Raw genomic sequence first — 13,601 nt, 5'->3', positions numbered from 1 at the left:
TCACTTCTTACCCCAGGACACCATTATCCCTCTCTGAAGCACAGGGACCAGTTCCCCGGCCCCTGTCAGGAACGACCCGGGGCTGGTGGAAGTGGCATGTTTGGTGGGGGTATGGGGGATGAGGAGCTAAGAGTCAGTCTGGCTCATGGGTGTGGCTGTTCAGGGCAGGGAAAGCCCCATGCTGATCTTTCCCCAACCATGGTTGGCTGCCTCCAAAATTTCCTAAACACATCACAACTACCACCAGTGTCCCAGGCACCAGGCAAGCCTCCATTCAAAGAAATCTCCAAGAGGTCAGGGCATCTTAAAATGGTTACTTCAGTCTCCTAGGACAGATCTTTACCACTATGGCAAGCCAAACTCTCAACCTTTGCTCTTTGATGCTGGGCAAGCCCATGTGTCTGCTCTGCAAACAAGTCAGCGTTCTGGGATCTCACTCAGCCTGGCCTCCAAGGTGTCCTCCAGATGTAGAGAAGGAAGGCCCATCCCTCAATAGGTGTGTCTTGCATAGACACTTCCCACCAGAGCTTAAGGTATATGGGCTTTCTGAGCCCGTTACCTAAAAGATACTATTCATTCATATGTTCAGATGTTTTACTGAACTCCATGTGTGTCAGTCACTGGGGATACATCAAGATGGATGAAGTTCTTGCCCTCATAAGGGAGACTGGCAAGGAACAGTACATTAGACACTTTCAGGTAGTAGTAAGTTCTAGAAAGAAAATAACTGAGGGAAGTAACTAGGAAATGCCGAGGACCATGTGCGGCACATCGCAGAGGCCACCTCGGCCTTCCCGGCCTTTCCGCTTCCCGCTGGTCTTCACTTGCTTACATGGAGCACACCAGGCCCCCTCACGTGCGGCTTAACTCGCTGGTGTCACCTGGAATGACGATGGCCCATGCACCACGTTCGAGCCACTGGTCTTGCCCACTTCTAATCATCTTATAAGCTAGTTTCCTCTGGATTCTCTTTCTGAGCTGCTGCAATCAAATACAACATCATTAACCCACCCCTGCAAGGGGCTTTCCTTGCTCAGCGACGAGTGAGTCACTCGGGAACTGACTTTGGTTGCAGCCACTTTTTTTTTTTTTTTGGTGTGTGAAGAAATTCTGCTGTGATGAGATACAGTGTTTAAAATTTTCTCATTTTTCTAACCATTGTTTTTAATGTACTGTCAGGGTCTGCTGTATTCTGTTAGCAGAGCCAGTAACAAACATAGCACTTTGCCATGTAATTCAGTAAAGTAGTATCCACACCCCACTGAAGCCTTACAAGTGTGACATACGAAGTTTGCTTTTTCTGTTTTGCATATGCAATGGTGGTGTGCACTGCTAATCTAAGCAATGAACTAGACGTGTGGCTGGGTTCCATGCTACAATCTGTCATGTACCTGGCACCTCTGAGGTCTCTGCTGCTCAGCTCTGCTGTGGACGGATGGAAGCGAGTCTGCAGGGCTGAGTTCTAGGAAATTTTACTTACGGACATGGAATTGGATTTCTCATAGTTTTTATCCATCATGAAATAGTCGTCCTTTGATGTTTTTCAACCCATTGTAAAATGTAAAAACAATTCTTAGCTAAAGGACATACAGAAACATAGAGTGGACAGAATTTGTGACCTCTAGTTATAGCTTCTCAACCACTGATCTAAATGGTAAACGGGAGTCTTGAAGTAGAATATATAACCTACAAGGAAAAGTCTGATGTCATTTACAGCTACAAGGCCTCTGCTCTCCCTGTGTTCCTTAGGAGTCGGGTTCTTGGATGTGGCTGGGTTAATAAAGCTGGTCCACAGCTCCTATCCAAGAGGGGAGAAGGGAAGTGAAAGTGTTCAGAAGGGCTGTCTCTCTGAGGAGAGGGCTTAGGGAGGGTAACTGGAACACATGGTGATGAGGGAAATCGTTAGTATCCCATTTTCAAGTAAAAATATAAAAATGTGTATAGGATTATCAACACAGAAAGGAAAAATAAACAATGAAATAGAAAAGTGTAGAACTTCCACATTAACTAAAAATAACTGGAACGAATTTGATTAAACACTGTTAATAAATACTAACAGAAACAGAAGAAACAGTGTTAGTCACACTGAATGTGAATGGCTGAGTTCTTCTCTTTAAATACAGAGACTGATTCTTAAATCATCACAGCTGCACTCAATCCGCCCACCCTGCTCTCTAGTACCTGCATCTCTTCACCTTCAAGACTGAGGAAGTACACCATGTGAGGAGGAGGTGGAGACTTCTGCCTTTTGCCCAACTCCTGTCTGTCATCATCAATACCTTCTACTCCATCAAGGAAATTTTACTACAGGAGTTGATCAGTAATGCTTCTGATGCCTTGGACAAGATATGTTATGAGGCCCTGGCCGGTTGGCTCGGTGGTGGAGCGTCGGCCTGGCGTGTGGGAGTCCCGGATTCGATTCCCAGCCAGGGCACAAAGGAGAAGCGCCCATCTGCTTCTCCACCCCTCCCCTTCTCCTTCCTCTCTATCTCTCTCTTCCCCTCCCACAGCCAAGGCTCCATTGGAGCAGGGTTGGCCCGGGCGCTGGGGATGGCTCTGTGGCCTCTGCCTTGGGCGCTGGAGTGGCTCTGGTTGCAACAGAGCAATGCCCCGGATGGGTGGAGTATCGCCCCCTGGTGGGCATGCCGGGTGGATCCCAGTTTGGCACATGCAGGAGTCTGTCTGACTGCCTCCCCGTTTCCAACTTCAGAGAAATATATATAAAAAAAGATATGTTCTAAGAGTCTGACTGACCCTTCCAAATCATACATTGGTAAAGAGCTGAAAATTGACATTGTCCCCAAGCCCCCAGAGCACACCCTGACTGACTCTGATGGACACAGGCATCGGCATGACCAAAGCTGATCTCATAAATAATCTGGAACCATTGCCAGTCTGGTACAAAAGCATTTATGGAGGCTCTTCAGGCTGGTGTAGACATGTCCATGATTTGGCAATTTGGTGTTGGCTTTTATTCTGCCTGCCCAGTGGCCAAGAAAATGGTTATGACCACAAAGCACAATGATTATGAGCAATATGCCTGGAAGTCCTCTGCTGGGGGTTCCTTCACTGTGCAAGCTGACCATTATTAGCCCATTGGCTGAGGTACCAAAGTGATCCTCCACCTTAAAGAAGACCAGACAGCATATTTAGAAGAGAGGCAAGTCAAAGAAGTGCTCAAGAAGAACTTACAGTTCATAGGTCATCCCATCACCCTTTCTATGGAGAAGGAATGAGAGAAAGAAATCAGTGATGATTAAGCAGAGGGATAGAAAGGGGAGAAAGAAGAGGAAGGTAAAGATAATGAGAAACCCTAGACGGAAGGTGTAGGCTCACATGAGAATGATGATAGTGTTAAGGAAAAGAAATAGAAAACAAAGATTAAGAGAAATATATCCATCAGGAAGAACTGAACAAGACCAAGCCCATTTGGACCAGAAGCCCTGATGACATCACCTAGAAGGAATATGGAGAGATCCTTACCAATGACTGGGAAGACCACTTGGCAGTCAAGCACTTCTCTGTAGAAGATCATTTAGAATTCAGGGCATTGCTGTTCCTCCCCCATCAGGCTCCCTTGGATCTCTTTGAGAACAAGAAGAACATCAAACTCTATGTGTGCCATGTGTGCATCATAGACAGCTGTGATGGGTTGATACCACAGTATCTCAACTTCATCCACGATATGATTGACTCTGAGGCCCTACCCCTGACCATCTCCTGGGAAATGCTTCGGCAAAGTCTTGAAGGTCATTGGTAGAAACATTGTTCAGAAATGCCAGAGCTCTTCTCTGAGTGGGCAGAAGACAAGGAGAACTACGAGGAATTCTACAAGGCATTCTCTAAAAACCTAAAGCTGGAATTCATGAGAACTCAACTAATCAGCAACGCTTTTCCGAGCTTCTGCACTATCACACTTCCCAGTTTGGAGATGAAAAGACTTCTCTTACGGAATATGTCTCTCACATGAAGAAGACCCGAAGTCTATCTATCACATCACTGCTGAGAGCAGAGAACAAGTTTTCAACTCTGCTTTTGTGGAGCAACTGCAAAAGCAAAGCCTATCGATGAGTACTGCGTGCAGCAGCTCAAGAAGTTTGATTGTAGGAGCTTGGTCTCAGTTACCAAGGAGTGCCTGTAGCTACCTGAGGATAAAGAGAAGAAGGACATGGAAGAGAGAAAGGCCAGTTCAAAGTCATGAAAGAAATCTTGGATAAGAAGGTTGAGAGGTGACAATCTCTAACGGGCTTGTGTCTTCACCCTGCTGCATTGTGAACAGCACCCACGGCTGGACAGCTCACACGGAGTGGATCATGAAAGCCCAGATGCTTCGGGATAACTGGACAGTGGGCTTCATGAAGGCCAAAAAGCACCTGGAGATCAACCCAGACCACCCCATTGTGGAGACTGCAGCAGAAGGCAGAGGCAGACAAGAGTGGCAGCTGTCAAGGACCTAGTGGTGCTGCTGCTTCAAACTGCACTGCTCTCTTCCAGCTTCTCACTTGAGGACCCCCGTACCCACTTCATCCGCATCTGGCGCATGGTCAAGCGAAGCCCAGGGACTTGTGGAAGTGAAGTGACAGCAGAGTAGCCCAGTGCTGCTGTCCCTGGTGACAGCCTCCAGCCTGCCTTTGAGGGTGGGGAGGGTGCCTCGCCTGGAAGAAGTAGATTAGGTGTTTCTACCTGCAGACCCATGTTCTCTGCCTAGTGTCTTTATGGCTTCCCCAGCAGCCCTGAGGGGCTTCAGCCCACCTGGTTTTTTCTGCTGAGGTCCTAGTGGGCTTTTTCTCTCCTGTCTTTGCCTGTATCAGGTTACAAGGGCCTCAAGCCTTCCCGTCTCACATTTGACATCAGGGTTGGATATTATGTATTGTGGGTGGTTGTTTATTTTGTTCTGAAATTAAAGTATTTAAAATAAGTTTTAAAAATAATAAGTACAGAGACTTATAGATTGGATAAAAACATAAAATCTGGTAATATGCTGTTTATAAGAAACATACTTAAAGTGATAAACGGGTTTAGACTGAAAAGATGTTAATTGACTATAAACAAAAATAAAACAAGTAATTATATTAATTTCTGACAGTGAAGTATCTAAAATTAAGGTAAAGATGGACATGATATGATGAGAAGAAGCACAGTTACAAACTTGTACACAAAGCATATAAAAAACATCTATTAGAAATCCAAAGGCCCTGGCCAGTTTGCTCAGTGGATAGAGCATTGGCCCAGCATATAAACACCCCAGGTTCGATTGCCGATAAGGGCAGGCATGAGAAGAGACCATCTATCTATTTAGGTTTTCCACTTCTTCATGACTCAGTCTAAGAAGATTTTATAGTTCTAGATATTTATCCATTTCCTATAGGTTGTTGAATTTGGTGGCATATAATATTTCATAATATTCTACTATGATCCTTTGTATTCTTTGATATTTGTGGTAATTTTTCCTCTTTCATTTCAGATTTTTTTATGAGTCCTTCCTCTTTTTTTTTAGTGAGTCTAGCCAGTAGTTTGTCAATTTTATTGATCTCTTCTAAAAACCAGCTCTTTTTGTTTAATTAGTTTTTTCTATAGTTTTTTTGTTTTCTATTTCATTTAGTTCTGCTCTAATTTTTGCTATTTCTTTCTACTGCTAACTTTGGGGTTGCCTTTGTTCTTCTTTTTCTAATTCCTTAAGGTTTGATGTTAGGTTGTTTACTTGGGATCTTTCTTGTTTCTTGATATAAGCCTATAACGATATAAATTTTCCTCTTATTACTGCTTTCGCTGCATCCCAGAAATTTTGATATGTCATGTTGTCATTTTCATTTGTCTGTCTATATCTTTTGATCTCTGCTTTTATTTCTTCTTTGACCCAGTCATTTTTTAGAAATATGTTGTTTAATTTCCATATTTTTGTGGGTTTTTAAATTTTCTTTTTACAGTAGAATTCTAATTTCAAAACTTATGGTCAGAAAATATGCTTGATATAATTTCAATCTTCCTGAATTTGTTGATGTTAGTTTTGTGGCTCAGCATATGGTCTATCCTTGAGAATATTCCATGCACACTGGAGAAGAATGTATAATCTGATGTTTTGGCATGAAATATCCTGTAAATATCTATTATATCCATTTGATCCAGAGTATTGTTTAAGACTGATATTTCTTCATTGATTTTCTGTTTGGATGATCTATCTAAAGCCATCAATGGTGTGTTGAAATCTCTATGTATTATTGTGTTTTTGTCTCCTTCTATTTTTAGATCAGTTAGTAGATGTCTTATGTATGATATTTTGGTGCTCCCTTATTTGGTGTAGATTAAGAAGTCTGATGTCTTTTTCATACAATGTCCCCTTTATCATTATGAAATGTCCATCTTTATCTCTGGTTACTTTTTTTGTCTTGAGGTCAGCATTGTCAGATATGAGTATGGCTATACTGTACTTGCATTTCTTTGGATATTATTTGCTTGGAGAATTGTTTTTCAACCTTTCACTTTGAATTTGCTTTTGTCCTTGCAGCTTAGATGTGTCTCTTGAAGGCAGCATATGGTTGGGTTTTGCTTTTTGATCCAATCTGCTACTCTGTGCCTCTTTATTAATTAGTTCAGTCCATCTACATTTAAGATAATTATTGACACTTGAGGATTTCCTGTAGCCATTTTATATTTTGTTTTCTGGTAGCTCTGTGTTTTGTTTAGTTAATTTCATTTTTGTTTCTCTCAGTTGTTTTTGTTTGGTGGTATTCACACTTCTTTATCGTTTTGTTTTTTTTTTAAGCTGTATTTAGTAGTGGTTTTTTCATGGGTGGTTATAGTTAGTTAATTAAGAGAAAAATGTTCATATATACAAGAGTCCTTTGTCCTATGAGTGTTTCTGTACTCCATCCTCCTTTGCTACTGGAGATCTTTATCCTGTCTTCTTGAGTATTTCCTGAAGTGTGGTTTTTCTGGTGATAAATTTCTTCACCTTCTGTATGTCTGTAAAAGTTTTTATTTTTTCTTTATATTTGAAGGACAATTTTGATGGATATAATATTCTTGGTTGGTAATTCCTCTCTTTTAGTACTTTGAATGTTTGGGTCCACTCCATTCTGTCTTATAGAGTTTCTGCTGAGAAATCTGATGATAGCCTAATGGTCCTTCCCTTATATGTTATGTTTTTCTTTTCTCTAGCTGCCCTGAGGATTCTTTCTTTGTTGTTGATTTTTGACAATTTTATTACAATGTGCCTTGGAGTAGGTCTATTTGGGTTATGGTAACTGTGTTCAGTTTGCTTCTTGGATTTGAGGTTCTGACTTTCCATAGGCTTGGGAAGTTCTCATCAATTATTTGTTTCAATAGGCTCTCCTTTGTCTTCTCCCTCTCTTCTTCTTCTGATATACCCATTATTCTTATATTGATTGCTCTTTCTGATGGAGTCAGACAATTCTTATAGAGGTCTCTCAGTTTTTTTTAATTTGTGAGTCTCTCTCCTCTTCTCTCTGTAGCATCTCTAGTTAACCGTCTTTGATGTTCTTTCCTCTATCTGGCTTGTTCTATTAGGTAAATTTGCTACTTCAGACTTCAATTCATGTATTGAATTCTTCATCTCTGTTTTTAAAGTTTCAATCTCCTTGGTGAGGTGTTCAGTTTGTTCATTAATTTGTTTTCTGAGCTCATTAAGTTGCCTGTTGGTGTCAACATTTCATTGACACATTTTCAGAACTTCAATTTTGAATTCTCTATCATAACTCTAAGGTTTCCGTGTGATTGAGATTTTTTTCCTGGAGATTTTTTTATTTTCTTTCTGAACTATATCTCTGTCTTGTGCAGCCATTGTATTCAATTTCTTCTTCCTTGATGGCATTTGAGAATGGTATGTTTAAGAACCCTAACAACAAAAAAAAACCACTAAAAATATGAATAATTAAAATAAAAAATACAATAAAAATAAAAATTATGACAAGTAAAGAAGAAAAACCACAGAAAAAAGATCGAAAGCAAATAAAAAAATCAAAAACAAAACACCCACAAAAACATAAGAATAAAATATAAAAATTAAAGAAAATGAAATTCAAAAGAGAAAAAGAAAAAACAAGATGTCTGAGTAGGGCCAGCAGGCAGGGAAAAAAAGGCATAAAGGGAGGGAAAAAGTAAAAATAAATTTCAGTTTTGAGAGATTTCTTCCAGTAGGTGTCCCTGTATTACAACTTTTAGCTCTGTGAAGTTCCTGGGTTGTCCTCTGGGATATTGCTGTCACAATGATGTAGGCAAGGCTGCAGTTGCATTGGTGGGTGGGGCTCGTTGTGAGGGTTTACAGTTAGCTTTACAGCTTTGGCCTTCTGGCTTTATGGCTCTAGCAGTGGCAATCTCAGGCTTCCGGGCACTCCTTCCCACGTCTCAACAAACCCGGTGACCAGACGTGGAGTACTTCTGTTCTTCAGGGTAGAGAGCAGCTCTGGAGAGCTAGCTGTGGGGTTTGTCTTTGCCTCTCTCAGTAATGTGAGGTGAGGGAGGCAGGATCTGGGAGGCTTGGGGAATGCACTTTAGCTTTCTCTGTCTCTGCCGAGCGTGGGCTGTAGGCAGACCATGTGAACACTGGCCATGACCCTGCACTCTGGCTGCTTTGGTTTACCCCGCCCCTCCGCCCCTCCGTCTCACTGCTTTACCAAGCGGAAGGAGACCCAGTCACTCTGAGTTTTCCTCTCTGTACCCCTCTGACAAAATCCAGAGAGTCCGAGCTTTTCTCCTCCCCATAGTCCAGCAGAGGAAAAAAATAACCAGTCACTCCAGGTTTGTCTCCTCTCCTCTCCAAAGCCTACCACAAATGCATTTTATCCTTTTCCCCCCTTTTCACCCTGTTTCACCTTTAGTCCATTTGGCACATGTATCTTTCAGTCATGTCTGCAAGCCCAGCTGGGGTTCCTTCGCTGCATTATAGCTGTTCAATTTGTTGAAATTTCAGGGAGAGAGATCAGGACTATCACACCACCATTACTCTGACGTCATCTGCCACATTTATAAAAACTGAGCATTTAGCAGTAGCAATTCAAAAATATTTGTAGAACAATCACTATGTGGGCTGGAGATACAACAATGAATAAGAAAAGCAAAACCCCTTATCTCATGAAGTTTAGATTCTAGTTGTATCTGTGACCACAGAGAAAACACTAAGGGATTTTTAAAAGAAACCATGAACCACTGAAACTAAAAATGAAGGATTTATATACAGATATGGATATATAATATGTGTGTGTTCATTCATTAATTCTTTCATGTATTTTCTGCTTGGAAATTGGCAAACAGTAAATCGCTGTACATTTGTTAAGGCCATTTCTCATACTATTATATAGTGTTGTATCCCTTAGGAATAGCCGTTTTCTCCTCTGTAGTTTTCTTACAGTCCTTTGATGACCTTGCAGAGAGCGTTAGAGTCCCTGGAAGGTGACATAACACAAGGTTAAGATTCAGACCCTTCCATATGAGCAGAGTATAACTTGGGTTCATTGCGTCTTCTTCTTTTCATTTGCTCTTACCCTCAGGTTCCTATTTATGACAAGCCACTCTAGTTTTCTCTTTAGGGTACCATGTGAAGTTTCCCTTGTAAGCATATGTATTTAAAGAAAACTATGAAATTAATAATAGTACAGGTGTGGAATGACCTGGTGAAAATGATAAGAGGTGAAGCATGCGTCAGCTGGACATGTTGGGCCATGTCCCCAGAGATCACTCTTCACCAGCAGTTCCTCTCTCAGAAAGCCCAGGGAGAGTCTCACAGGAAGCAGGGTGTTACTAGTGCAGGACAGACTCATGCTTAAGCCAGAGGGACATCGGGGGGCTACAGGGGCCAGAAGAGGAGCAAGGGACTGCTGAGGTGGGAGAGAAGTAGTCTGTCAGGGAAAGCACAAAGAGCTGGTGACCTTTGACCTGTGACTCACCACTCCTCAGACGGGGTGGTGGGGGAGGATGTAGAAGAGGGGCTTCCCAGGCCCATGCACTGTTTCTGCAGGGGCACAGAGCCGCCATGCCTGGCCCTAGCCAGCTAGGTGCTCAGAGTGCCCAGCAGGGGACGGGCGCTCCGAGAGGCAGGTGGGGCCAGCTACTGAAGCCAGGCTCTTCATGCCCCGCCAGGGAAACACTGTAGACTGGGGGTTAGGGGATGCTGGGCTCCTTAGTTCAATGTGTGCTGGAGACGTTTGAGCAGGGCCGGCAGAGCAGCCCGCAGGAGGGCTGTCCACTTGAGGTCCCCAGCCTCGCCCTCTCACCTAGCCTTCTGGTCTGCCTGTGTTCCAGCTCCTCGGTTGACTTGAGTCATCTGTTCTTTACTAAAATCACCGTGGGGCCCTGTTTTCTCACTTGTAATAATTGCCTGAGAAGCCGTGGGTCAGATGAAGGCTCAGTGCCCAGGACTGTGAGTGCTCTGCGCCTTGCCTGCTCCGTTCCACACTTCCCATTGCCACACCCTAGGGCCTCCTCAGTTCCCTGTCCACCTGCCTCTCGCCCTGCCCTGGCAGCTCCACCCAAATCATTTTCTACAAAACAAAGGTTGCCTGGCCAGCTGTTACTTAAAAATCTCTTTTGGCCCTTCTCATCACCAGAACAAAGACAATGCTCGCACTTAGCACACCATGGCTGGCTTGCCACTAATTGTGAAGTGCATGGCAGGCCAGGAAGGCAAGCAGCTGGGACCAGGTGCCTGCTTCCTTGAGACCAGAGCTGGAGGAGAGAAGATAGCCAAGCATAGTAGTATCTGCAGGCCGAGGCTATAGGGAACCCAAGGAGCTCAGGCTCCAGCCAGCCAGCATCCCAGGGCCTGCTGGGCAGACCTCCTGAAGGTGTAAGACTTTGGGTAGTTGTCTTCTGCACAGTTTTCTTGCTGGAGAAGTGGGGGCTGTCACCACTATCTCATGGGGTGGTATAGGAAGGGAGAGCAGTCCGTGTAGGAGGCTGAGTGCTGCAGCTGGCGCAGGATAGGCTCTTGTGGAGCATGGGTCCTCACTGCTGTGTCCTTGGTCTCTCCTCACAGTGCAGATGCCTGGGATCCTGCTGGGGCCGTAGCAAGAAGCTGGCATTCCTCCCCTGTGGTGGGACCAGGCCAGGTGTGCTGGTCCTTCTGGATCTGGCACTCTCTGGTGCCAGACGGGAGAGCCTGAGGGTTGAGCCAGAGGAGCCTTGTGGCACCCACCCAACCAAATGTAAACAGGCAGATACCACCAGGAACATTGACTGGCTTTGAAGTTGGAAGCAGCGCTGCCTCCCAGCTCCTGGCTTCCCTCTGTACTGCTGATGGCTTGTTCAACGTGCCTGAGGTACTAGAAGCTGGCTGGCTGGCACACAGTCTGGTCTCTGATGGCCCCTGTACCTCGTGAGCAGGGGACATCCGGCAGGCTTGGTGGGCCCAGGTGGACAACTTCACCCCATCCCATGGAGGAAGAAGCACTTGGCCCGCTTGGCTGCTCTGGTCCCTGTCAGCAGGCTGAAGGCTGGAGTGGCTCCCAGACCACTCAAGAAGACAGGTGCCCCTTAAGTAGAGGCCAAGAAGGATAAGATCAGATGGCTGTGTTAGTGTTCTGGTCCCAGGCCAAATGTCCACCCCTCTCCTCCCTTACAGATGTCAGCATCGATAGTTGAGAGTCTTGCTCCGCTGCTGAAGTGCCTGTTAGCCTGCCTTTTAAAATTGGATTCTTTGTTCATATACAGACAAAGGGGCAAGGCAGATGGACGTGGTGGGAAGAGCTGGTTCTGGAGACTGGTGCGCTGAGCAGGCGCTGGCTTGGCCTGACCATGGACAAGTCTCCCCCCTCCCCTGTCCCTACCCTGGGAACCTATTTCTTCTTCAAAGGAGCTGTGGTAGGGAATTGATGAAACCACACGTGCAAAGGGCCTGGTATATAGTAAGTGCTCAATGAAATGTTAGTTTCCTTTTTTTCTCCATGGAAAAGAAGCTGTCTTTGGGAGCTATGCCTTGTTACCTCCTGATCAGCCACTGACAGGAGCTTTCCATGCATGGGCGCCTGGGGGGTAGAAACAGACACAGGGAGAGACTCAGTGTGGGTAGGAGCTGATGAGAGTGGAGGGAACTGGGAAGCAGGTCTTGTCACCAGTGGCGGCTGACCCAGGTTTCAGAAAGAGCCCTGGCTAGTCTGGAGCTGGTTATAGGAAGCAGCAGCAGACTCCTCCCTGGGGGGGTGCCCTCTGCGATGCCCACAGGCTGGCCCACCCTAGGTCTCCCTACCCTGGGCCTCTGGAATTCAGTTGACAAAATGAGATGAATTGAAGGCTAATTGTCCTTGTCCTGGACCCTAAGGGGTTGCAGTGGGGCTGATCCTCGCTGACAGCATGTGTCAGAAATTTTATTCTTCCTCAACAGCCTTGGAGGTGGTTGTGTCTGTCCTGCTTCACAAGAGAGAACACTGACTTAGGAGTGACTGTGCCTGTCACGGCCCTCTACGGGGAGGACGTGAAGGCTCACCTTGGAGAAATGTTTCCTGTGCCAAACAAGAACAGATAGTGCCAGAACACCACCGTTATTCAGGGGCTTGGGAAGTTATCAGCCCTGGTGGCCTTCAAGAGCCTGGAAGGGCTAAGACCCTATTTGTGGGGACCTCAGAGAGAACTTGGAGTGGGGCTTGGAGTAGGAGGGGAGGCCTGAGGGCAGACCCGGCAGGTTGCTTGTGCTGAGGATGAACAGCATCCTGGCTTTTCCTCAGTCGGGTTGGTGAGTCTCTGGCGTTGTTCTCTCTGGGTCTGTTGGAAGATCCCCTGTCCCAAATGGTGCTCCACTTTCACTTGTCCAGTTTGATGGTGTGCCAGTTTTTCCTCTGGGTGGTCATCCTGCTACCAGCTCTTAGGTGTTCTTTGTCAACGTCAACACCCCTAATCCTAACAACAACCTTGAAAAGGAAGATACAGGTTCAGAGAAGTCCCTTGCCCAAGGTCATCGAGCTGGAAGAGGCAGAGCTGGGACTCAAGCCTTCCCTGTCCCTGTCCCTTTCCACATGTTAGTTTTCACAGCAGACCTGGCTCGGGGTCCGTTCCACGGCCCACTGGCCCTCTCTCCTCAGTGCCACTTCTCCAATTTTAATTAGAACAGTCGCTTCGGAACTTGGGCCGTTCCCAAGCCTCATCATGGGAGCTGGGCTCTGAGAGAGACACACACATGTAATGACATAATTATATGCACAGGCAGCCAAGTCCCCACTCAAAAGCTGGGGACAGTGGGGGCTCACCTGGCATGTGAGCAAGAACCTGGCTTCCATGTGTAGCCAGCGAATGCTCCAGTGACTGAGGGCTGATAAACTAAGCGAATTACTCATGCAAACAGTGAAAGTCCCCTCTCCGAGTTGTTGTTGGAACTGTGCTGGCCCCATTTCAGCATTGTTCCCCAGGAGCCAAGCCTGCTGAGCAAACCCCACATGCACTGCCTTTGGTCTGATGTTACAATGATTGATTTCAAGATGAAAAACCTCCAGTTATTCTCAGGGCTTTTCCTTGCTGGCTGTGCTGGTATCTGATCTCTGAGGTCTCTCCTTTAGTGGGAAGAGTCTGTGATTTAGAACGGAGCTCAGCTGTTGCACGTGCATGCACACATATTCTAGAGATGCACAGGGCTGGGGAGAGCCCTTTCCCCAGTTTCC

General features: G+C 45.4%; 1 protein-coding gene and 1 pseudogene across 4 annotated transcripts in view; both read left to right on the top strand.

Annotated features, from left to right (window-relative positions):
- The window catches only part of EEFSEC (eukaryotic elongation factor, selenocysteine-tRNA specific), a 305,909-nt gene that overhangs the window by 239,859 nt on the left and 52,449 nt on the right, over nucleotides 1–13,601 (top strand). The window lies entirely within an intron of this gene.
- LOC136315612 (heat shock protein HSP 90-beta pseudogene) lies at nucleotides 637–4,591 on the top strand (annotated as a pseudogene).

Source organism: Saccopteryx bilineata, chromosome 11, assembly GCF_036850765.1.
Source record: "Saccopteryx bilineata isolate mSacBil1 chromosome 11, mSacBil1_pri_phased_curated, whole genome shotgun sequence".
Classification (NCBI taxonomy): Eukaryota; Metazoa; Chordata; class Mammalia; order Chiroptera; family Emballonuridae; genus Saccopteryx; species Saccopteryx bilineata.
This window is presented reverse-complemented; position numbering and strand designations above follow the sequence as displayed.